Raw genomic sequence first — 26,862 nt, 5'->3', positions numbered from 1 at the left:
CGTTTCACGCTTGCAGCATTTGTAATTTCAACGCCCTGAAATTACACACGCGCGCGTAGGTGCACACACACACACACACACACAGATATATATATATATATATATATATATATATATATATTTCCCCCTATCAATCAACTGAACATTCAGAATAATTATCATGCTCATATTTCTAAACTATAAACTAATTATTATTTTACCTAGGTTCCTGAGATAGCACCCGCTGGGATCCTTAACCCATGTCTGCAGTGTTTGGAAACTCAAATCCTGAAATCACTACACCCTAGTTTAATCATCCCAAATACTAGTATATCAACATCTAATACGAAGTCTGGGTTCAGAAAGGCCTAATAACTATGAAACCCTAAAATATCCTACTTACCCTGATTTTGGGATAGTGCCTGAACTCCTCAAACCAAAATTTTGTTCCAGCTAAGTTGTAGAGAATCTCCCCAAGATCATTGTGGTTACTTCTGATTGTCGAACCAGGGAGAAATGAAGCTAGAATCTTAGAGAGAAGTCATAGTGTAATGACCCAAATAATAATAATGGTATTTAAATAAAGAGAAAGGGAAATGGGAACAGAAATGCGAAGCGTTCATCGACGACATTGCACTTTGGGAGTAATAACCAAGGAAACTTATCAAGTCCTTGTCAACAAGGGTATAAGACGGCCTCATTGACGAAGACAAGTTTCGTCGACCAAAAGATATCGAGAGAGAATTTTGGGGAAAATTGAAATTCATCGACGAAGGTGCAGGTTTGTCGATGAACTTTCTACAAGACTCGTCGACGAGGTGACGTGTCTCGTTGACGAATCCGACCCTATAAATAGCAAAAACTTGAATTTTTAATGTAGAAATTAGGGAAAAAGTCACTCTCTCTCTCCCTTCGATTTCTCTCTCCTCTCTCTTAGATTTCGGCTCCGTCGTTTTTCGGAACTGCGATCTGAGGCCACCACGAAGCTCCTAAGGAAGTTCTCTCCAAATCTACTGGAGCGGATCGTTGGTGGAAGCTAGTCGAAATTCATCCTTGAGTTGAGGTAAGACTTTTTATGCCAAATTTGGTCTTACTGTAGTTATAGAAAATGATATTCACGTGAAAATACAGAAGTTTAGTTCTGCGAGTTATTGTTTTCAGAGAGTTGAACAGGGAACCCTGCGAGTGTAGGACTAGAAATTTTGGGGGGTTTCTTTCAGTGTCAGATAAGGGAATAAATTAAAGCAGTTATTTTCCATGCAGATTATTATTATTTATCAGTAAATTAATTTTCAGTAAAGCATGTATTATATCAATTTATTACAAAGGAAATACACATTTGGAAAAATACTACTATTATGTTGAAATGTATATATATGTATGAGATGCCAGAAATTAAGATTTTAGAATATGAAGTATGGTTTTATGCAGCAAATGTGTGGTATGAATATTACTTTACGTAAGAAGTATTATGATATGACTATGTTATGAATGAAGTATGTTTTCAGGAATATAAATTGTTACAGTACAAAATGATGTTGAAAATACATGATAATTGATTTATTATTCAGAATGATATGTATGAGATATTCAACGCGAGGTCGTGATTGATAGCCGGTGCGAGGCCTTGTTTTACGTAATGTTCGGCACGAGACTGTATTTATGAAATGTTCGGCATGAGACCGTAGTTATGAAATGTTCGGCGCGAGGCCGTATTTATGAAATTGTAGAAATGCTATCAATATATTTATGTTAAACACTATATTATCATGTATTATATGTTATTAGAACCCGGATGTTAGTTTAATTCAGTTTAGGAGCACGGTACCGTAGCTTCTAGATCAGATATCTATGTTCAGATTGGTGCTAACCACCCCACGAGGGGGTGGGAGATGGATAGTCGATGTAACTTTTAGTGTATAGTGTAGATGTCCACTTGGCAGTCCGGACAAGGGTGTGATGGGCCCATCGTACTTATAGACATTTTTTATTTGGCAGTGGTCAGCCAGCCATTGTTGGGTCCCGCCTTCGGGCTGCACAACCCGTTATAGGGGGTAATACATGACATCAGCTAGCTATTCATCCTGGGTATGTTTTCAGTATAATTAGCTATACCAAACAGTTATGATTAGTATGATTTATTAGAAATATGAAAGTATACGTTTTTGCAGTTATTGAATGATGAATGTTTTCTGGTATGATGATTGTAATGTATATCTATAATATCACTAAGTATTCATGTTGTCACACAGCTGTATTTAGTTTATTTTCCCTTACTGAGAAGTGTCTCACCCCCGAACATTAAATGATTTTCAAGAAACCTAGAAGGACTGGCGGGTCGTTGCCACTGTTGAGTTTATTGAATTACCCCACTAGGAGGGTAAGTGTTGTGTTAGGATCAATGGTTTTTGTTGTAGGATCCTAGGAAATACTTTTTGTTGTTTTTGGGTATTTTTAAGACTGTATATAAATACAGAACGTGATGGATTATAATTAACTCTGGTATTATGTATTTTATGGTTTTGAGAATGTGATTTATATTTACTGTTGCTTAGGTTTTCGCTGTGATTGACTGGTGTCCCCGTTACCCAAGGGTTCGGGTTAACTATTCTATTTATTATGTTTCATTTTATATTAAGAAAAGCAGGTCGTTACAGTTTGGTATCAGAGCCTAGGATACTAGGTTCCGTAGACTCTAGAGTGCAGCAGTAATAATACCAGAGTATAGGATAAGTGGATTTGAGATTTGGTTTTGTAGTCTAGATGCAGGACTTCCGAGGTGGTTTGTGTGATTTTTCTAGGGTGATGATTTCAAGAAAGTCATGGTAAACTATCGTCGGGTTGGGTATCTAGGTTGTAGGAATAAGCCTTGAATTAAGATCAGAAGAGATGAATTAATTTAGGAGAATACATTATAAGAGTTGGATGATATGTATAGTGAAGGGGTTCTGAGTTAAGTTATTTATTTTTCAGGATGGACCCTGGTGGCAGTAGTGCCCACGCTAGTGGGAAAGGGAGTGCTAGACCCTCAAGCGCTGCAGGAAGTGATTTAGATGCAGTTTTACCCAACGTGGCATAGCAACTTATGGCCGAAATTGTCAGGAGTTCGAGGGAACAGAGTGGTCCGTCGGCAGGCCACGGTAGCTCGATAGAGAAATTCATAAAGATGAATCCTTCGACTTTCTCAGGGGGAACAAATCCTGTAATCGCAAAGAATTGTGTGTAGGAAATAGAGAAAGTGTTTGTAGTACTGCAGTGCTCGGAGGAGCAGAGGGTGTTGTTTGCTACCTACAGGTTGACTGGAGAGGCCGAAAGATGGTGATCGGTGGTGAAACTTTTAGATTAGCAGAGAATAGTACCTGTGGAGATAACATGAGAGCGGTTTAAGGAGATATTCTTCGAGAGGTATTTTAGATCGCTTGCCTTGTCCAGGGAAGCGAAGATTGAGGAGTTCCTAAATATGAAGCAGGGACAGCAAACTATATAGCAGTACGCGGCGAGGTTCATCGAATTATCTCGCTTCTCCCCGTACATTATACCAGATGAAGCAAAGAAGGTACGACATTTTGAGAGAGGTCTGAGGAGAGAAATATATAAGTAAGTTTCGATTCTAAAGTTGCAGGATTTTTCTGAGCTAGTGGATAGAGCCACTATAGCGGAGATTGGGGAGCGATTGGAGGCTGAGGAGCAGAGGCAGAAGAAAAGATCCACACCTTCTGTTTCCCAGTAGGGAGTCGATCGTGGTTCATGGAAGAGAGGTGGCTATTACAGAGACCGGAGACAGGAGACCAGGAATCGCGATTTTTAGGGTGTGCGGCCATCTCCATCTTGCCTGTCTTGCGAAAAGAGACACTTGGGGAAGTGTCGTGCTGGGTGAGGTGTTTGCTACATGTGTGGGGAGTCGGGGCATATGATAAGGGACTGTCAAGCTCAGATTGGTGTTGCTCCTGCTCCTAAACCTGCTCGAGGAGGCTACTAGAAGCCTCGTGGTGGCCAACAGCGGAATATGGCCCCAGCTAGGGTTTTTGCTCTGACGTCGGGTGATGTTGAGGCAGCTGGCGACGTGGTGACAGGTACGGTTAATATGCTTTCATTTAAAGTTATTGCACTTTTTGACTCAGGGGCCACACACTCGTTTGCATCTGTGGAATGTGTTAAATTGTGTGGGGCTGAAACACAATCACTAGATATTGAATTATTAGTGGCTACACCGACCGAGTCATCGGTGAGATGTAGTAGGGTACTCCAGGGTTGTCCATTTGATGTTCAGGGGAGGATTCTATCTACTGATTTGGTAGTGCTAGATATGCATAGGTTTGATATTATTTTCGGCATAGATTGGCTAGCTACTAATTTTGCCAATATAGACTGTCATGCGAGAGAAGTAATTTTCAGACTTCCAGGGAGACTAGAATTCAAATTTACAGGGTCACGAGTGCAGTCTCTACCTTAGATGGTTTCAGCTGTTTAGGCGAGGAGACTGCTCTTGAGTGGTTGCCAAGGATTCGTGGCCTTCGTGAAGGAAAGAACAGGGAATGAAGTGAAGCTCACCAGTACGCCAATAGTAAAGGAGTTTACTGATGTGTTTCCAGATGAATTGCCGAGTTTACCACTTGATCGAAAGGTAGATTTTCCTATTGATCTACTTCCAAGTATAGCGCCGATCTTTAAAGCACCGTATCAAATGGCGCTAGCAGAGTTGGCAGAATTGAAAGATTAGTTGCAGGATTTGCTCGATAAGGGCTTCATACGACCTAGTGTATCTCCGTGGGGAGCTCCAGTACTGTTCGTGAAGAATAAGAACGGGTCTATGAGGATGTGCATAAACTACAGGGAGATTAATAAAGTGACCATCAAGAAAAAGTATCCTCTACCCCGTATAGATGATTTGTTTGACCAGCTCCAGGGTACACGGGTGTATTCTAAGATCGACCTCAAGTCAGGCTATCATCAGGTAAAGGTAAGGGAAGAAGATGTATCGAAGACGGCTTTCAGGACCAAGTATGGGCATTACGAATTTCTTGTTATGCCGCTTGGTCTGACAAATGCTCCTACGATATTTATGGATTTGATAAATAGGATCTTTCATCCATATTTGGATCAGTTTGTGGTTGTTTTTATTAATGATGTACTGGTCTATTCGAGGAGCTATAAAGAGCACGAGGTACATTTGAGGCAGGTTTTGCAAATGCTCAGGAAGAAGAAGTTGTATGCTAAGTTTAGTGAATATGACTTCTGGCTCGAGAAAGTTGTATTTTTGGGGCATGCTATCTCAGGAGATGGAATTTCTGTGGATCCCAGTAGAATTGATGCGGTAGTGAATTGGGCTAGACCAAGGAATGTCCAGGAGATTAGGAGTTTCTTGGGGTTAGTTGGTTATTACAATCATTTTGTTGAGAGATTCTCAGCTTTATCAGGGCCTCTGACATGACTGATTAGGAAGAATGCTCGATTTGAATGGGACGACAGCTGTGAGCAGAATTTTCAGGAATTGAAGCAGAGGTTAGTCACAGCACCAGTACTGATCATCCCATCTGGGGGTGATGGTTATACTATCTATAGTGACGCGTCCTTGAAGGGACTTGGCTGTGTATTGATGCAGCATGGTTGCGTAGTGGCATATGCATCAAGACAGTTGAAAGAATACAAAAAGAACTACCGTACCCATTATCTTGAATTGGCTACAATTGTACACGCATTGAAAATTTAGAGGCATTACCTGTATGGCGAGCAGTGTGAGATTTTCTCCAACCACAAGAGCTTAAAGTATTTCTTCACTCAGAAGAAATTGAATATGAGACAGAGAATGTGGTTAGAGTTGATTAAATATTTTGATTGTACCATCAGTTATCACCCAGGAAAAGCAAACGCAGTAGCTGATGCATTGAGCAGGAAGTCTGTGAGACTAGTGATGGCAATTACGGAGATCCAGTATCCGATCATGATGGATTTGGAGAGACTCGGCATTGAATTGATTGAGAATAATCCTTCAGTATGTATCGCCAGCCTAGTGGTATAGTCTACTCTATAGGAAAGAATTAAAACCGCCCAGAAAGAAGACCTGGAATTAGTAAAGGTAATGGACAGAGTGCAGAGTGGTCAGGGGGTGGAATTCAGTATTGTAGATGACGGAGCTTTGCGATTCCGTTCCAGACTGTGTGTTCCTACCGATGCTGGGATCAGGAAGACTATTTTGGAGGAGGCTCACAAATCATTGTATACAATTCATCCTGGCAGTACGAAAATGTACAGGGATCTACGAGATTTTTTTTTGGTGGAGTCGTATGAAGAGAGAGATTGCCGAGTATGTAGCCCAGTGCTTGATGTGCCAGCAGGTAAAAGTTGAGCACCAAAGGCCAGCGGGTCAATTGCAGTCGCTATTTATCGTAGAGTGGAAGTGGGATCATATATCCATGGATGTCTTTTTAGGGTTGTCATCGACATCGCATAGCCAGAATGCGATTTGGGTGATAGTAGACCGGTTGACTAAGATCGCCCATTTTCTCCCTATCAAGATCAGCTATTCCCTCAACCATTTAGTGGAGATTTACGTCCAAGAGATAATTCGTTCTCATGAGTGCTTGTATCTATTGTGTCGGATCGAGACCTGCGTTTCACGTCACGATTCTGGAGAAGCTTGCAGGAAGCTTTCGAGTCTCAAGTATCATTTAGCACGACATTCCATCCTCAGTCAGACAAGAAGACTAAGAGGACGATACAGATGCTAGAAGATATGCTCTGAGCATGTGTATTATATTTTTGGGGTAGTTGGACTCAGTTCATGCCGCTAGTGGAATTTGCGTATAATAACAGTTTTTAGGCCAGTATTGGTATGGCACCGTTTGAGGCATTGTATAGTAGGAGATGTCGATCTCCTTTGTATTGGGATGAGATGGGTGAGTAGCGGGTTGTGGGACCAGAGCTGGTACAGCAGGCGTACGATAGTTCGTCTCATCAGGGATAGAATCAGTACAGCTCAGAGTCGAAAAAAGAGTTATGCCGACAATCGCCGCAGGAATTTGGAGTTCGATGCGGGTGATCATGTATTTTTGAAGATAGTTCCTTTAAAAGGAGTTATGAGGTTTGGCAGGAAGGGTAAACTTAGCCCTTAGTTTATTGATCTGTTTGAGATTTTAGAGAAAATGGGACTGGTGGCCTATTGGCTAGCTTTGCCACCTACACTATCTAGGATACACGACGTATTCCACGTATCTATGTTGAGGAAATACGTCCCAGATCCTTCTCATATTATCAGTTATGGTGAGTTAGAGCTCAGTGATTCGCTGGTTTATGAGGAGGTACCAGTGTAGATTCTGGACAGAAAGGAACAAGAACTACGTAATAAGAAAATTCCTTTGGTAAAGGTTCTATGGAGGAATCATGTAGTAGAAGAGGCTTCTTGGGAGCTCGAGGAGCAGATCTGACAGAAGTACCCACAATTGTTCCAAGAAGTCTATATGTAATTAGAAAATGTGAGTACATATGTAATGTTTCTTTTGCAGGTACATGTAATATTCTAGTAGTAAGTGGTATTTTAGTTTTGGGGGAATTTTCTTTTGGTATATGTAATCTCCTAGGACTTGAAATGTAACCACGGTATTCCTCCGCCATAAGTGAGGGAAAGGAATAAAATAAGTAGACCATTTTGCCTTAAGGGATGATAAATTATATGAATAGTAAATTTCAAGGACGAAATTTTACAAGGAGGGGAGAATATAATGACCCAAATAATAATAATGGTATTTAAATAGAGAGAAAGGGAAATGGAAACAGAAATCAAAAGGAGGTAGCAGACTTCGTTGACGAACGCACACTTTGAGAGTAATAACCGTGGAAACTTATTAGGTCCTCATCGACGAACATAGGAGATTCATCGACGAGGGTATAAAAGAGCCTCATCAACGAAGACAAGTTTCGTCGATGAGAAGATACAGAGAGAGAATTTTGGGGAAAACTAAAATTCATCAACGAACTTTCTACAAGACTCGTCGACGAGATTACATGTCTCGTCAACAAATCCAACCCTATAAATAGCAAAAACTTAAATTTTTAACACAGAAATTAGGGAAAAATCACTCACTCTCTCTCTCTCTCTCTCTCTCCTCTCTCTTTGATTTCGGCTCCGTCGTTCGTCGGATCGACTATTTGAAGCCACCACGACACTCCTGGGGAAGTTCTCTCCAAATCTGCCAGAACGGATCATTGGTGGAAGCTAGTTGAAATTCATCCCTAAGTTGAGGCAAGGCTTTTTATGCCAAATTTGGTCTTACTATAGTTATAGGAAATGATATTCACGTGAAAATACCGAAATTTAGCTTTGCGAGTTATTGTTTTCAAGGAGTTGAACGGGGAACCCCGCGAGTGCAAGAATGGAAATTTTGGGGGGTTTCTTTCAGTGTCAGGTAAGGGAATAAACTAAAGCAGTTATTTTCCATGCAAATTATTATTATTTATCAGTTAATTAATTTTCAATAAAGCATGTATTATATCAGTTATTACAAAGGAAATACACATTTGGGAAAATACTACTATTATGTTGAAATGTATATATATGTATGAGATGCCAGAAATTAACATTTTAGAATATGAAGTATGGTTTTATACAACAAATGTGTGGCATAAATATTACTTTACGTGAGAAGTATTATGATATGACTATGTTATGAATGAAGTATGTTTTCAGGAACATGAATTGTTACAGTACAAAATGATGTTGAAAATACATGATAATTGATTTATTATTCAGAATGATATGTATGAGATATTCAGCGTGAGACCGTGATTGATAGCCGATGTGAGGCCGTATTTATGAAATTATAGAAATGCTATCAATCTATTTATGTTAAACGCTATATTATCATGTATTATATGTTATCAGAACCCAGATGTTAGTTTAGTTCAGTTCAAGAGCATAGTATCGTAGCTTATAGATAAGATATCTATGTTCAGATTGGTGCTAACCACCCCCACGAGGGGGTGGGAGATGGATAGTCGATGTGACTTTCAGTGTAGAGTGTAGACGTCTACCTGACAGTCCGAACTAGGGTGTGGAGGGCCCATCGTACTTACAGACATTTTTTGTAACATCCTCAAAATTCTTAGATTTTTATTTATTTATTTTTTTATAATAAATTACTTCAATACCTTCATGTAATGGGCAATCCTATGTAGCGAAAAACATAAATCACATAACCACATATAATTGTATATACAATACCAGAATTCAGTATTTTCAGCCATAGTTATATAATACATCTCTCTCTCCAGTGCCAACCACCCAAAATTACAAAACCCTACACAAAACTTACCCTCTGAACCAGGGTAATCAAAATACTCTCTATTCGCGAGCCTGATCTGCTCGCCCAGCTGTCTCACCTGAAAAATGGTAATGTAATGGGGTGAGTCGATACTCAGTAAGTGGAAATATGCTATTACTAGTGTGTGGCAATTAAGTTAAGAATACTGTTTAAATAACAACTGAACTGTGGTACAATAATAAATCTATAAAGCATATCTTTCTTTTCACCATTTAAAATATAATTGTATCATCAGTGTTTTCTACTTTTCATACTGCTAATATCATACTATACTTATCATGTACTGTAAAGTTGTATACGTATACATAACTATGTTTTATCCCTGCAACTCTATATGTCATGATTTGACCCCTCATGACAGGGTTGTGCGGCCCTTAGGCAGGACTTAATCTGGTCGGCCCTCCAGATGAGTCAATATACTCTACCCTACCTCAGCCCTAGGTTCGGGACTAGCTGCTACCTTGTTAAACCGGCCCCCTCCACCCAGTGAACTGGGGAGCTGCATACTCTCCAAGCATGACTGACGGTACCCACACACTATCTAAGATATGTGGTTGCACTCTATCTATATTTAGCAACAGTACCGTGCTCTGTATTCTCTATCTGTATCAGTCTGTGTTCTTTCCTCAGGGATCTGATACGCTATATATACATATATACTCTTTTACTATTTTCATCATGTTTCCAAAATTACCATAACGCTATCTTTCTGTACTGTAAATACTGTAATCTCTGTATACTATATCTGTAGCATCTTGATGCTATCTCTGTATATCTGTCTGTATACTCTGTCTATATACTCTGTCTATATACTCTATATGTTATGGTAATAGGAAACATAGCATATTGTAAAGGCTATATATATTGTTCTGTATAAAATTGTAATATATACTAATCTGAGTAAAGTTGCTTACATGTATATGTATACATATATGTATCTGTTTTATGAAACTATTCGTATAAAAGCTATATATGCATGTATATCTCTCTGTATAATTTTTGTGAATATATATAGCTATATATGTATATTTTATATAACTCCATATACTGGGAAAAACTACGTAAACTGTATATACTGTCTATATCTGTGTATTCAGTATAATATGATATATTATAAAAATCATAAAAGTTCTTCATCACATGAAAATCTACTCAGGCAACACAAGCATTTAAACTCATATTCTGTAAAAATTGTATAATAATTATATCATTATAAAACTCCTAGCATAGCATATTTCCCTTACCTTAACTCTGAAAAACCCCTATAAAATTCTGACTCTATACCCGCAGGGCTCCTAGTTCAACATCCTGAAAACAAGATTCCTCACAACAAAATATCAGTATTTTCTTACCTACATCATTTCTCATAACTACAAGGAATGCATAATCTTAACAAAATACCTTACCCTGGATTTGGGACGAATTTCAAATTAACTTTCCCCACGATCTGATCTAGCAAACTTACAGAGAACTTTGCAAGGAGCATCATGGAGGCCTCAGATCTTCAATCCGGCGAGAAATAAGGCCAAAATCGAAGAGAGAAAGGGAGGGAGTCGTAGGAGAGAGAGAAAGAGAGGAGAGTTCTGCGCTGAAATTTTGATAAAAATTCGAGTTTTAGCTATTTATAGGGCCAAATTCGTCGACGAGACACGTCATCTCGTCGACGAGTCCTTCAATAATTTCGTCAACGAATTTCCTCCCACGTCGACGAATTTCAGTTTGTCCAAAAAATCCTTCTCGGTATTTTCTCGTCGACGAGGTGTAGCTTCGTCGACGAGTTCCCTCATGCACTCGTCAACGAACTCCTTGTATTCGTCGACGAGAACCTATGGAAAATCTTTCGGGTTATTCTTTCCAAAATACAATGTCATTGGCGAATGCGAAGCTACCTCCTTCCGTTTCTGTTTCCATTTCCCTCTCTCTTAATATTTAAATATCATTATTTTTTGGGTCGTTACATTTTTGACTCAGCAGTGGTCAGCCAGCCATTGTTGGGTCCCGCCTTCAGGCTGCACAACCCGTCATGGGGGGTAATACATGACATCAGCTAGCTATTCATCCTGGGTATGTTTTTAATATTATTAGCTATACTAGACAGTTATGATTAGTATGATTTATTAGAAATATGAAAGTATACGTTTTTGCAGTTATTAAATGATGAATGTTTTCTGATATGATGATTGTACTATATATCTATAATATCGCTAAGTATTCATGTTGTCACACAACTGTATTTAGTTTATTTTCCCTTACTGAGAAGTGTACCACCCCCGAACATTAAATGATTTTCAAGAAACCCAGAAGGACCGGCAGGTCGTGGCCGCCGTTGAGTTTATTGAGTTACCCCGCTATGAGGGTAAGTGTTGTGCTAGGAGCAATGGTTTTTGTTGTAGGATCCTAGGAAATACTTTTTGTTGTTTTTGGGTATTTTAGAGATTGTATATAAATACAAAACGTGATGGATTAACTCTGGTATTATGTATTATATGGTTTTGAGAATGTGATTTATATTTACTACTGCTTAAGTTTCCGCTATGAATGACAAGTGTCCCCGTTACCCACGGGTTCGGGTTGACTATTCTATTTATTATGTTTCATTTTATATTAAGATAAGCAAGTCGTTACACATAGACTCCGTTTCTAGAGAGAGAAAATGAGAGAGAGGTTGAATCCTTTGCTCAAAACCCGATTTCCACGTATTTATCGGTGGCTTAACATGTGGCTTTGTCGACGAGCCATGTGTACTCGTCGACGAACCAAAGAAGGGAGTTCGTCGACGAAGGTAAAGAACTCGTCAATGAACCAATGGATCTGAATTACCCCCCCTCGATATCTCTTCATCGACAAAACACTGAACTTCGTCCTCGAATCCCATAGGGAGTTCGTCGACGAAACCAGGGCATTCATCAACGAATGCTACTTTGTCCTTTTAAAATTTTCATTCTCTCTATCATTTAATAATTATAATTTTCAGGTCTCTACATTCTCCCCTCCTTATAAAATTTCGTCCTCAAAATTTGCTATTTGCGTTATACAGCATCCTCCGAGGAAAAATTTACTATGTATTTTATTAATTACCCTCACTTATGGCGGAGGAATATCATGGTTACAATTATGGTTCTAGGAGATTACAAATGTACTCATAAAATAAAATTCTCCCAAACCAAAACACTATCTATCCTATAACCTAAAATACAACTTATATATTAATTACTCTGTACTATATAAACGATATCAAACAAAACTCACTTTATCTGAGCTATAGCTGTTTCTTTTCTGTCTAATACTACTCCCCACTGAACAGATATGGGTATTTCTATTGTATCTCCTCCTCTAGCTCCCATGAAACCTCCTCCACTGCATGATTCCTTCTCAGGGATTTTACTAATGGTATTTTCTTGGTACGCAACTCTTGTTCCTTTCTATCTATAATCAGCACTTGTGTATCTCTAAGCTTTATCCCCTCGTTGCTGATCACATGGCAGGGATCTAGAACGTATTTCCTTAGTATGGAAACATGAAATACGTCATGGGTCCTGAATAAAACTGGTGGTAAAGCTAGCCTATAGGTGACTAAACCTACTCTCTCAAGTATCTCGAATGGGCCAATAAACCTAAGGCTTAGCTTATCCTTCTTTCCAAATCTCATAACTCCTTGCAGCGGTGCCACTCTCAAGAACACATGGTCTCCCACATCAAATTCCAACTTCCAGCGGTGAGTATCTACGTAGCTTTTCTGCCGACTCTGAGCTGCACTAATTTTGTCTTTAATAAGTTGGATTGTATCGTACGCCTGTTGTACTAATTCTGGTCCTAGTACTCACCTCTCACCCATTTCATCCCAGTATAGTGAAGAATGGCACCTCCTACCATATAATTCCTCATATGGTGCCATCCCGATGCTGGCCTGGTAGTTGTTATTATACGCGAACTCTACTAGTGGCAAATGCTAGGCCCAACTACCCCCGAAATCTAGCACACATGCTCGCAACATATCCTCAAGTATCAGCCTCGTCCTCTCTGTCTGCCCATCAGTCTAAGGATGAAAGGTTGTGCTAAATGATAACTGAGACCCCAAAGCTTCCTGCAAATCCTTCCAAAATCGTGATATAAATCATGGGTCTCGGTTTGAAATTATAGATACTGGTACACCGTGAGATTGAACTATCTCCTGAATGTATAATTTTTTCAGTTTGTTCATAGAATAACTAACTTTAATAAGAAGAAAGTGGGTCGTCTTCATCAGCCGGTCTAAAATCACCCAAATGGCGTTTTGACCATACAGCGCCGGTGGTAACCCTGTAACAAAATCTATGGATATATGGTCCTATTTTCACTTAAGGATGTGGAGTGGCTATAACTATCCTGCGGGCCTCTAGTGCTCAGCCTTCACTTGCTGGCACGTCAAACACTGCTCCACAAATTCAGCTATCTTCCTCTTCATACCACTCCATCAGAAAGATTCCTGAAGGTCCCGATACATTTTAGTGTTACCAGGATGCACTATATAAAGGGATCTGTGCGCCTCTTCTAAGATAGCCCTCCTAATCTCAACATTTGTAGGAACGCACAATATGGTATAAAACCATAGAGCTCCATCATCTGATATACTAAACTCCTCCCCTTGACCATTTTGCACCTTATCTATCAGCTCTTCCAATTCTTCGTCATTTCTCTGAGTAGCTTTAATCTTCTCCTACAGGGTAGGCTGTAATACTAAGCTGGCAATAAATGTTTGGTGATCATTTTCTACTAACTCCACACCAAGCCTCTCCAAGTCCATCAGAATCGGATGCTAGACCTCTACTACTGACAATGCTACACCCACTGATTTTCGGCTCAAATGCATCAGCCACCACGTTTGCTTTTCCTAAGTGGTAGCTAATAGTACAATCATAGTCTTTAATGAGTTCTAACCATCTTCTTTGCCTCATATTCAATTCTTTTTGAGTGAAGAAATATTTTAAATTTTTATGGTCAGTGAAGATCTCACATCTCCCACCATAAAGATAATGTCTCTAGATTTTTAGAGCATACACCACTGTAACTAATTCTAAATCACATGCCGGGTAGCTCTTTTCATACTCTTTAAGCTACTGTGAAGTGTAAGTAATAACCTTCCCATGCTGCATCAACACGCACTCGAGTCCCTTCTGAGGTGCGTCACTGTATATAACAAATCCACCCTCTCCTGATAGAATAGATAATACCAATGCAATGACCAGCCACTGCTTCAATTCCTGGAAGCTCTACTCACACTCGTCAATCCATTCAAATCTCGCATTCTTCCTCGTGATTCGTGTCAATGGACCTAATAATTTGGAAAAACCATCCACAAAATGTTTGTAGTATCTTACTAGACCTAGGAAACTTTTAACCTCCTAAACGTTCCCCGATCTCACCCAACTTACCACTGCTTCTATCTTGCTCGGCTCTACTGATATGCCGTCCCCCGAAATTACATGCCCGAGAAAATTAACCTGCCTCAACTAGAATTCATATTTCTTAAATTTAGCGAACATTTTCTTTTCCCTCAATACCTGTAATACCAGCCTCAAATGATTCTCGTGCTCCTCAAAACTTCTCAAGTAGACCAGTATATCATCAATAAATACCACAACAAACTAGTCTAAGTACTGATGGAACGCCCTATTCATTAAATTCATAAACACTGCTAGTGCATTAGTTAATCTAAATGGCATTACCAAAAACTCGTAGTACCCATATCTGGTTTGGAAAATTGCCTTCGAAACGTCCTTTGTTTTAACTTTCACCTGATGTTATCTCGATCAAAGGACAATTTTGTAATAGACCTAGGTTCCCTAGAGCTAATCAAATAAATCATCAATTCTGGGAAGTAGATATTTATTCTTAACTATTACTTTATTTATCTCTCTATAATCAATACACATCCTTATAGTCTCATCTTTCTTCTTCATGAATAGGACTGGTGCTCCCCACGATGACACCCTTGGTCTGATGATTCCTTTATCCAACAACTCCTGCAACTGATCTTTCAATTTCTTCAGTTCTGCAGGAGCCATTCTGTAGGGTGCCTTAGATATCAATGTTGATCCTTGTAGTAAATCCACAGTAAATTCTATTTCTTGATCTGGTGGTAAACCGGGTAATTCCTCTGGAAAAATATCAAAAAATTCTCTGACTACTATAATATTAGTCTATTTCAATTTTTTTGGCATCTCCTTTATATTCGCAACATACCCCTAACAACCACCCTAAAGCAGCCTCCTCACCTGAATAGCCGATACTAATTGTGGTGAGGTGTGCACATGTGATCCCACGAATCTGAATTCTTACTCACCTTAGGGTCTAAAGATCACTTCTTTTTTATGGTAGTCAATGCTAACGTAGTTAGTTGCCAACCAGTCCATACTGAATATCACATTAAACCCCTGTATATCGAATACTCCTAAGTCAGCTAGTAACACTTTTTCCTGAATACTTACTGGATAATTTTTAAGTACTCTCCTACACCTCACTATTGACCTAGCCGGCATGACAACTAACAATTCAATATTTAACAACTGCGCCTCCACCCCAGATATTTTAACATATCCTAACAATACAAAGGAATGGGTGGCACCTGAGTTAAGCAAAACAACAACTTTATATGATAAAGCAGTAAGTGTGCCTGTAACAACGTCTCCTCCAGCCTCGGCGTCAGTGCATAAACCCTCGCTGGAGCTATATTCCTCTGTTGGCCTCCATGGGGCACCTAATAACCACCCCGGAGTGGTCTGTGAGCTAGTGCGTGGGTCAGCAGTCCCTAACATGATCGTGCCATATGGTCGAATCTCCCACACCAATAGTAGATGCTTTCTCCCAATCTACATTCTCCCGGATGCCTCCGGCCACATCTAGAGCAGATAGGATAAGTCTGCCTACCCTGAGAACCACTATGTCCCGTCATCTGCCTCTGGCCTCCTCCATACTGATCTCCTCTCCATGAGCCCTGACTGGAACCCGCCTGAAAAGCTGGAGGCGTAGTCCTCTTCCTTTAGTTCGGTACTCCCACATCTTTTTGTTCGCTCTCCTCTGCTATTGTGGCTTTGTCAACTAGCTCAGAGAAATCTTGCATCTTCAGAACTGCCACTTGTTTATATATTTCTCGCTTCAAGACCTTCTCAAACATCCTCGCATTCTTAACTTCATTTGGAACAACATAGGGGGCAAAGCATGACAGTTCAATGAACTTCGCTGCATATTGCTAAATTGTAAGATTTCACTGGCACAAATTCAGAAACTCCACTACCTTTACCTCTTTGACAGTGGCAGGAAAATAATTGTCAAAGAATACCTCCCTGAATCGGCTCCAAGTCATAGCCACTAGTATGAGCCTCTACTCCTCCAATAATCTTGTAGTCGTCCACCATCTCTCAGCCTCGCCTGTCAACTTGTACGTAGCATAGAGGACCCTCTGCTCATTGGTGCAGTGGAGCACCGTCAGTATTTTCTCAATCTATTGCATCCAGTTCTCTGCAAATACGGGGTCAGCTCCACCTGAAAATGCTGGAGGATTCATCTTTGAGAACTTTTCTATTGTACACCCCTGAACTGTAAACATGCCTCCCTGTTCCCTAGAGCTCCATGCAATCTCAGTCATAACCTACTGAGCTACGATGCGTAATACAGCATCTGAATCCTCGCCTCCTATGCAAGAAGGCCATACTCCATCATCACCGCTAGCGTGAGCACTACTACCTCCAAGGTCCATCCTGCAATAACACCAAATTATTCTGAGAATCCAAACCTCCCAATGTTATTCTTACATTAATCTAACTAAGATACTCTCATACCTCCTTGTTGACTCTACGAGTCCAATCCGATTTTGATAATGACAAATCACTTGGTATTTGATATGTGCATTGAGTTTGTGAACATGACCTATATAAGCATGCATGGAAAGATAACGAGTCATAGAAGCGATAAAGTAAAGCTAACATATCTTGGCAAGATCCATGAAAGTCAAAGAGTACGAGAATCAAAATGCAAGTAGCAAAGTTTAAGAACATCTTGGGAATGGGTATTTAGAACTCATGTACTTATATTTTCATATGATATAATTTGAGGCTCAACATAACTTAGAATGATTTTAGGATTTATGCATTTCATGTATATCATTAGGGAACTTTCATAGACTTAGAAATGTTTTCAAAATCATGGAAAATATGTTTTATAAAAGGCCCAAGAAAAAGAGCAAAGCATATTTTTAAATTAGAAAAAGGAAATTGAGAAAAAGGGGACTTCAGTAGCCTGAACTCACCCTCAATAACTTGAAGAATTTCTTCAAAAGCCTGAAGATTAAGTTCGGTAGCCTGAAGAATTAATGGGGAAACACAACAAGAAGGCCGAGGTATTTCGGTTGCCTGACCCTAGAACTTCAGTCGCCTGAAGTCACTTTAGGAGCCTGAACTTCAACACTAGTAGCCTAAAGTCACGGGAAAGTTTTAAAATCAGATTTTTTTAATAGAACTCGTGAGCTTTTTCTTTGATCCAGCAGTTGAGATCAATCCTAAGGGTAAGACACTATAAATACTAAATATCTAAACCTTAGAACCAAGCTACACTCAAGAAAGAGAAAAACACATCTTGTTGAAAGAACATTGAAAACTTGCTCCTATTGCTATACGATTGCTTACACTTCAATCTCTAACCATCCAGATTGGGCAAATCAACTTAGAATCTCAAAGGGAACTTGTTTACTCATCTGAATTCTCATTCTAGTATTGAGGTTTGATCATTCAAGTTACTATCTTCAAGAACTTCTCATCTCATTACTTGTTCTTGATTATCTTTAGAAAAGTTTGATCTTATGTGTGTTCATACATATAAAAAAATTATTTTTGAAAAGATCATTACTTGAGAAAGTTGTTTAGCTATTAATTGATTGTTTTTTATTCAAGAGTATATATATATATATATATATATAGTTTTCATAGAGCATATTATTGAAAAATCTATTTTTGATTAGGTATTAATAGGTTGATCTTGAAATTGCTTATACATATACATATTTATTTTAAACAAGATCGTTACTTGATTAAGGTTGTGTTATTGATTTAATGGTTTGATTCAAGTGTGCATTCAGTTATAGGATTCATATTTTATATAGATTAAAACACTTGAGAATATATCCTTGGTATTCATAAATATCTATTTTATTAAGGGTTATCTTGTTTGGAAAATCTTATACTCGGGATTTTGTTCTTTGAATTACATATCATATACATTTACATATTACAAAGATCGAGTTGTGATTAAATATTTGATAGAAAGTTTTTTTATATAGATTGATAAAATATTCAAGATAAGGCTTTTATCAAATTCACATTAGATATATGTGTGCATCTTTACAAAGTGAGCTAGAACCCTAGTATACTCCAAAGCATTTTAAATATATCATTACTTGGGAGTTTTGGTTAAAGAGGGAAATTGTGTATTGAAGCATTTTGTAAAGACCCGAAAATTTAAAAAGGATTAAAATAATTTAGAAAAAAAAATAATAAATAAAATAACAGATAAATAAATAAAAGGAATGGCGTGGGAAAAAATAAATAAATTAAAATTAAAGAAATTAAATTAAATTAAGATAAATTAAATAATTAAATAACTAGTTGTTAAATTAAATATTATTGTATTGGATTTAAAAATAATAATAATTAAAATAAGATATATATATATATATTTATATAAGTAAGTTAATATATATATATATATATATATATATATATATATATGTAAAGTTAAGATTACTGACAGAAGAGGATAAGAAGAAAGAAGAAAGAAAGAAGAAAGAAGAAAGGAAGAAGAAGAAGAAAGAAGAAGACGCCCGCTCTGCAAAAGTCCTTCTCGTCCGTCTCTCTCCTCTCTTCCTTCAATTACTCGGCGAGTTTACGACAGATCGGGAAACGGAAGGTGCCATTAGAATCCTAGTTCCATTGCCGACATTTCTACTAGAGCAGATTTTTCATGGGAACGGCTTAGGCACTGCTCCTGGGGTAAGGTAATTTTTTTCCATTTTCTCAATTTCGCCGTTAATATGTGGTTAAATCGATGAACGGACACCACCACGGGGTCCTAGTCGTCGTCATCGTCATTTTGACGTATATAATTTTCCAATTGGGGTTTTTTAGGCCCTACTCCAAAGCGAGAGTGGGATTTGAGAAATTTGGCAATTTGGCTAAATTTAAGGGTATATTTATTTATTTAGGAATTATGACTCTAGAAAATATTTAAATAATATTTTATGCAAGAATAATTTATTGGAATTAGGAATTTAATTTCAGGGTCCGGGTGAGCACTGCAGGTATTTTTCGGAGTCTCTGTTGGCGTAGTTCAAGAAACTAGGTAAGGGGAAAATATATATTAAATCAAAATTTTTATGAATTTAATGGATAAATAAATTGTGTTATATGTACGTGTATATGTTTCGATATGGGTAAAATGCCAACTGTTTAAATTATATTTTTTTTCAAGTTTAGGGTTGTTTATTAGATATGTATATGCGAAAATGAACTGATGAAAGTGGAAAATATTTTCAGGATAATTAAGTAAGAAATTAAAGGTATTTTTAGTATATAAACATTAAATGTTGGTTGGCTTATTTTATAGGCAATGTATGAATTTTACTGTTAAATTGTGTGGCATCAGATTCTGTGCAAATATATGTTAAATGTATGAGATGCAGGCTTACTAGTAAAGTAATGAAAATAAAATATGATATGGACAATGTTACCTGTGTATGTTAAATGCAACAATGTAAATGTAAGACAGCTGAAAGAGAGTCATGTTAGCAGATCTAGCACACTTCTGTGTAGACTAACTGATGACAGCTAAAAGGAGTTGTGTTAGTAGATTTAGCACGTTTCTACGTAGACTAACTGATGATGGCTAAAGACCGGCTGTAGTACGAAGTAATGAAATGAAATGTTATGCAATGAAATGACTGATGAAATGACAATGAAATGAAATGACAAAGGCAAATGATGTAAATGGGAAAAAGTCACTTAAAGTGAAACGAAATGCAAAGTTAAGTTATGAACAGGAATGAACGTGCATGAATGTATAATGACAGAAAAGAATGATGTATTATGATATTAGAAGTATGTATGTACGTAGAACATGTTACGATTGGGCAAGGCGTACCTTTCGCCTGAGGGCTTGCTGAGTAAGGCGAGTGCACTAGTAGCTACAGATGTGGCAGTAGCCGCATAATGTACTAGGGCAGAGGGAACTACTTGTATGGGCGGGTAGATTTCCCTATCCTTAGGGCCTTTGCCGGTAAACTTTTGTATGAACTGTGTGAGTACGAGATTTATTTATCACTTGAGGGCTTACTGAGTAAGGTGAGTGCCCTGGTATGCTTTAGTTGTGACCTTTGGGTTGCCAAATGTATCAGAGCAGAGGGGTGCTACTTGTATGGGCGGGTAATCACCCCTATCCTTGGGTAATCTCGTGGGTTAAATATTTGCATGTGTTTGATTAGGTTTAGGGAATGATTTCAAAAATTATGTTAACGATTTTCAAATGTTAAATATTATGTTATATATAAACTCATGTTGGCCACACATTGCTTTATATATGGTTTCTTCCCTTACTGAGATGTGTCTCACCCGAATATAAATTTATCTTTTTTTCAGGATTTATCGAGATCGAGCTTCGAGAGCTCGAGGTTCTATAACATTATTGGGAAATAGTAAAAGAAAATGGTATATTTTTATGTTAATTATGAGATGCAAAAATTTATGTTTTACGTCCTTATATTTTAAGTCTGTGGAGAAAAGAAAGTTTGTGAACATACTGAATTATTTTGGGAGTTATGTAGATTTATGGAAATGCGGGTGTTGGATGATTTAATATGGATTATAGTTAGAATTAGTAAACTCTAGTATTATGTTATATGGAGATTATGATCATGTTTTTCCGCTGCGTATTTTATGTTAATTATGGAATATGATTTATGAGGATATGATCAGGTATAACGCACCGGACCCAGGTTTAAGGGTTCGGGGCGTTTCACATTTCATTCATAAAACGATGTTATCGTTTCATTCATATTGAGCTTCAAGTTTTATCATATGATTATGTACTAGGACTTTGAATTTTACTTACTAGCTTTGTTAGAAGCAACATTGAGAGCTTTGCAGATTAAATTGTATTCAAGGTTCGGTTTGTGAACCGGAGTTGAGGAGAGAGTTGTATCTCTTGTAAGTAACGGATTAAAAGGGAGCTGTACCTTTTGTAAGTAGTGGATTAGGAGGGAGCTATACCTTTTGTAAGCAGCGGATTGTAAGGGAAGCTCCGTCCCAATTTAAGGAGTAGGGATTATAGTGAAATCCTTGAGTGGGTTACTCAAGGCGAGGATGTAGGCCGGGTTGGCTCAATCTCGTAAAATTGTGGTTGCATTCTCTCTTCCCTTATCCTTTTTATTTTCCGCATTGTATTTCAATTTTCTGTTTGCTTGTGTATGTTAAATAACTTTACACGCATTTAATTGGGTAAAAGGGAATTTATTGATTTAGTAATTCAAATCAACATCAAATTCCAGCCATTAATTAGTTAAACATAGAAATAGGGATTGATTGGTAAATAAGTTTCAAAGATTTTTTTAACATACCCAATTCACCCCCCCCCCCTCTCTTGGGATTACACCTTAATCAACACTCCTATTACTAATTTAAGGTATAGTCCTACCATAGGGAAATAGAAACTAACAATAGTTTACTATGATTTTCCTGAAATCGTCATCCCAGGAAAATCACAGAAACCCGCCCCCCCCCTCCCCGAAGTTCCTGCTTCCAGACTACAGAACAAAACCCTAAATTCTCATCCTAATTCCCAACATTAACTCACTAAAATTTTGTTTTATCTAAAATTCATTCCTATATTCTGGTATTGTTTTCCGATGTACTCTAGAACCTAGCAACCTAGGCTCTAATACCAAAATTGTAACGACCACAAAAATCATACTATTTTTTTCTATATATATTAAAATTACTCTAATACGCCTGTATTATGTATTATAACATCTCAGGCCCAAGGTGGGCACTGAGGAAATTCCTATTCACAAGATAGAATTCCTATGCAGCGGAAAACATAAAGTCATACACGCATATTTACAATACCAGAATTTAGTACCTTCTCAAAACATTAATACATACACATCTTTCCAAAAATCCCCCACCAGATCTCCTATAAGCTACTGATAAATACATCTCTCCAAAACTACTTACCCTTCTGACAGGGCAGTATAACTATCCCCTCTACCTCTGAGCCTGATATGCTCGTCTAGCTGGATCACCTGAATTGTGTTAAATTGCTAGGATGAGACAACTCTCAGTAAGACGAAATATGCTATTACCAGTGTGTGGCAACTGAATTTACATGAATAATATATTGATAGATAACTAAAACTGAGATAGTATGTAAAATAATATACAGTATAACTCACACTTATGTGGCTTAAAATACAACTGTAATATCTGAGCTTTCTATTTATTCATACTTCTAGTATTATAATATATATGTTGTTATTCTGTAAATTTGTATACATATAAATAACTGTGAAACCTTTCTTGGAAAACTGTATGTCATGATTTAACCCCTCATGACTGGTTGTGCGGCCCGTAGGCAGGACTAAACACTGGTTGGCCTACCAATGCTAGTCTAACTGTATGCATAAACATGCTTGTAGCACGAAAGGCCCGCTCCACTTGGTTCGGACACCAGGGAGCACTCTACACTACCTGTGGCGTAATTGGTTGTTCCATACTCTATCTGAGACGTATGGTTGCACTCTAAACTGAAATAGCTACGGTACCGTGCTCTGATAACTGATCTGATTCATCAGGGTCTCATATTGTATAATATTATTATATATATTTTACTGTTTCATCATGATTCTGTATAAACCATAACACTGTAAAACTGATCTGAATAAACTATATTATCTAAGCTAAAATATTTGTAATATCTTATTTGAATGATCTGTAATATTTGAACTGAATAAACTGTAATATATGAGTGCTGTGGTTCTGTAATTCTGAGAATCATGGTATTCTATGAATACTGTAAAATATCTGTCTATGTATATATTGTAAATCATAATTCTATAAATCTGGTAAAACACATCTCTGTGCATAAATACTGTAAATATATTCTCAAAAATGTATAAATATTGTACTAAAAAAATACTAACTCAAGCCACACAATTAATAAATAGAAATCATATACTGAAATTTGTATAACTATATAATTTATACTTTGTATCTCATAATCATATACTATGATTTACTGATAAAATTTCTATATTTACTAGCATAGTATATTTCCCTTCCCGGACTTTCTGAGAACTGTTTACTATTTCCCCATTTCACACTTGCAGCGTTCGTAATTTCAACGCCTTGAAATTACACACACACACACACAAATATATATATATATTCTCCCCTGTCAATCAACTGAATGTCTAGAATAATTATCATATTCACATTTCTAAACTATAAACTATTTATCATTTTACCTACGTTCCTAAGATGACACACGCTGGTATCCTTAACCCACGTCTACGGTGTTTGGAAACTCAAATCTTGAAATCACAACACCCTAGTTTAATCATTCCAAACACCAGTGTATCAACATCTAATACAAGATCTAGGTTCAAAAAGGCCTGATAATTATGAAAATCCTAAAATATCCTATTTACCGTGATTTTGGGATGGTGTATGAACTCCTCAAACCAAAATTATGCTCTGGCTAAATTGTAGAGAATTTCCCCAAGATCATTGTGATAACTTCTGATCATAAGACCGGGGAGAAACGGAGCCGGAATCTTAAAGAGAAGTCAGAGAATCCATTTCTAGAAAGAGAAAATGGGAGAGAGGCTGAATCCTTCACTAAAAACCCGATTTTCACGTATTTATAGGTGGCTTGACACGTGGCTTCGTCGACGATCCACATGTACTCGTCGATAAACCAAAGAAGGGAGTTCGTCGACGAAGGTAAAGAACTCGTCGACGAACCAATGGGTCTAAATTACCCCCCCCCCCACTCGGTATTTTTCGTCGACAAAACATTGAACTTTGTTCACGAATCACACAGGGAGTTCATCGACGAAACCAGGGCGTTCATCGACAACCCTGCTTTGTCCTTTTAAAATTTTCCTTCTCTCTATCATTTAATAATTATAATTTCTAGGTCTCTGCATAATCAGTAGGGTTGTAGTCTTTGATGAAAAGGCTATGGTGAAGCGTACTCAAGAATGCGATGAATAGAAACAAGAGCTAGAAAGCTGGGGCAGTGATGAACATGTTTTGCAGATGCAGTTGGAAGCTTAGGGCAACGGTAATGATCATGGTCCTATGGTCGTAGGGAGCTCTAGCTCGGGAAACTAGCAAGTCGATGATATTCCTATATGGAGATCTAGATGCACTATCAGACCTCCATTAAGGTATGGATTTGAAGAGTTAGTACCTTCCTTACTAGTTGTAATATCCAACTACATTTCAAGAGGCAGTGCACGGTCAGAAGAAAGATAGGTGGATAGGTGCGATGATTGAGGAGATGGAATCATTACATAAGAACCAAACTTGGGATTTGGTGGAGCTTCCATATGGGAAGAGACCGATAGGTTGCAAATGGGTATATAGGAAGAATGAGGCAATTTCAGAAAAGGAATGAGAGAAATTCAAGGCACGATTGGTAGCAAAAAGATACTCACAGAAGAAGGGGATGGATTATGATGTGATCTTTTCTCCAGTGGTCGGACATACTTCTATCAGAATTGTGTAGGGGTTGGTAGCTCATTATGATTTTCATTTGGAACAAATGCACATGAAGACGACGTTTCTTCACAGTGACTTGGAGGAACAAATCTACATGGTACAGCCGGAGGGATTCATTGAACCAGGATAAGAAAATTTTGTTTGCAGGTTGAAGAAATCTTTTTATGGGCCAAAACAATCTCCAAGGCAATGGTATAAACGGTTTGATTCTTACATGATCAAGATTGGCCACAAGAGGTGTGAGTATGACTGTTGTGTATATGTGAACAAGCTTGAGAATGATTCTCTTATTTTCTTGTTATTATACATTAATGATATGTTGATAGCTGCAAAAGATTTAACTAAGGTGAATTAGTTAAAGGATTGGTTGTATAAGGAAAGTGATATGAGGGATCTTGAATCAGCCAAGAAAATACTTGGGATGGAGATTCGATGTGACAGAACTGCAAGGAGATTATGGCTATCTCAAGGCGATTATGTACAAAAGGTGTTGGAGAGGTTTAGCATGGTTGATGCAAGACCGGTATACACACCTTTAGCAAATCATTTTAAGTTGTCTACTATAGGTTGCCCAAGTACGGATGAGGAAATACGTGACATGTCAAAGGTTCCCTATGCTAGTCTGTGGGGAGTTTAATGTATGTCATGGTGTGTACGAGGCCAAATTTGGCTCATGCAGTGAGCGTGGTAAGTACGTTTCTCTCTAATCCAGGAAGGAAGCATTAGGAAGTCGTCAAATGGATACTCGGATACTTACGGGGTACATCGGGATATGACATCATGTTTGGCGAGCAACAGGGTTGTCCTTCAGTTATGGGGTTTGTTGATGTTGATTATGCTGGAGATATGGATAATAGAAGGTATACAACGGGATATGTAATTACCCTTGTAGGAGGACAAGTATGTTGGAGATCCATGGTACAATCTCTAGTAGCATTATCCACGACTGAGTCAGAATATATAGCAATTGCTGAAACTGCAAAGGAAGCCTTGTGGTTTACTGGTTTTGTTAGAGTGTTGGGGTTACACTAAGATGAAGTGGTGCTGCATTGTGATAGTCAAAGTACCATTTACTTGGCGAAGAATCAGATATACATTGCTAAAACCAAGCACATTGATGTGAGGTTCCACGGGGTTCGGGAATTGATTGCTTCAGGTGAGCTTGTTTTGGAGAAAGTTCACATGTCTAAAAATGCAGCGGATATTCTAAAGAAATCAGTTACTTCTAAGAAGTTCAAACATTACTTGGACTTACTCCATGTCTCCAATTGATAAAGGGGAGACAAACCCAACCAAGCGCTTCAAGTTCAAGGTGGAGCAGTTAGACATGTTTTTCAGGATTCTCCTAAGGGACGTATAATCGCCAAGGTGGAGATTGTTGTTTGTGGTATGGCTCTTATACTTTGGATTTCATAAACAAAGAAGGAAGAAAAATATAAAGGGGCGACACAATAGGGACTCGTTGACGAGTGCCCTGTGCTCGTCGACGAGTAGATCACGAAAGCAGAAAAATTTCAGAATTCTGAAAATACCAAGAGTAGAAAATGGACTTATCGACGAATGCCCTGTTCTCATCGATGAGTGTCCTCCTCTGAATCATCGACGAATCCCTGTACTCGTCAACGAGTACGCCTAGGCTACGAGTAGTTTTTTATATTTTGAATTTGAACGTTGGGGTGATTGAGTAATCAGAGGGAAACCTCCGAGAGACTGTTATATATGTCATTCTGGACTTGTATTGAGAGGGTGTGTGATCATTTGAG

This window comes from Malania oleifera, chromosome 4 (genome assembly GCF_029873635.1).
Source record: "Malania oleifera isolate guangnan ecotype guangnan chromosome 4, ASM2987363v1, whole genome shotgun sequence".
Lineage (NCBI taxonomy): Eukaryota > Viridiplantae > Streptophyta > Magnoliopsida > Santalales > Ximeniaceae > Malania > Malania oleifera.
Note: the sequence above shows the minus strand (reverse complement) of the source record.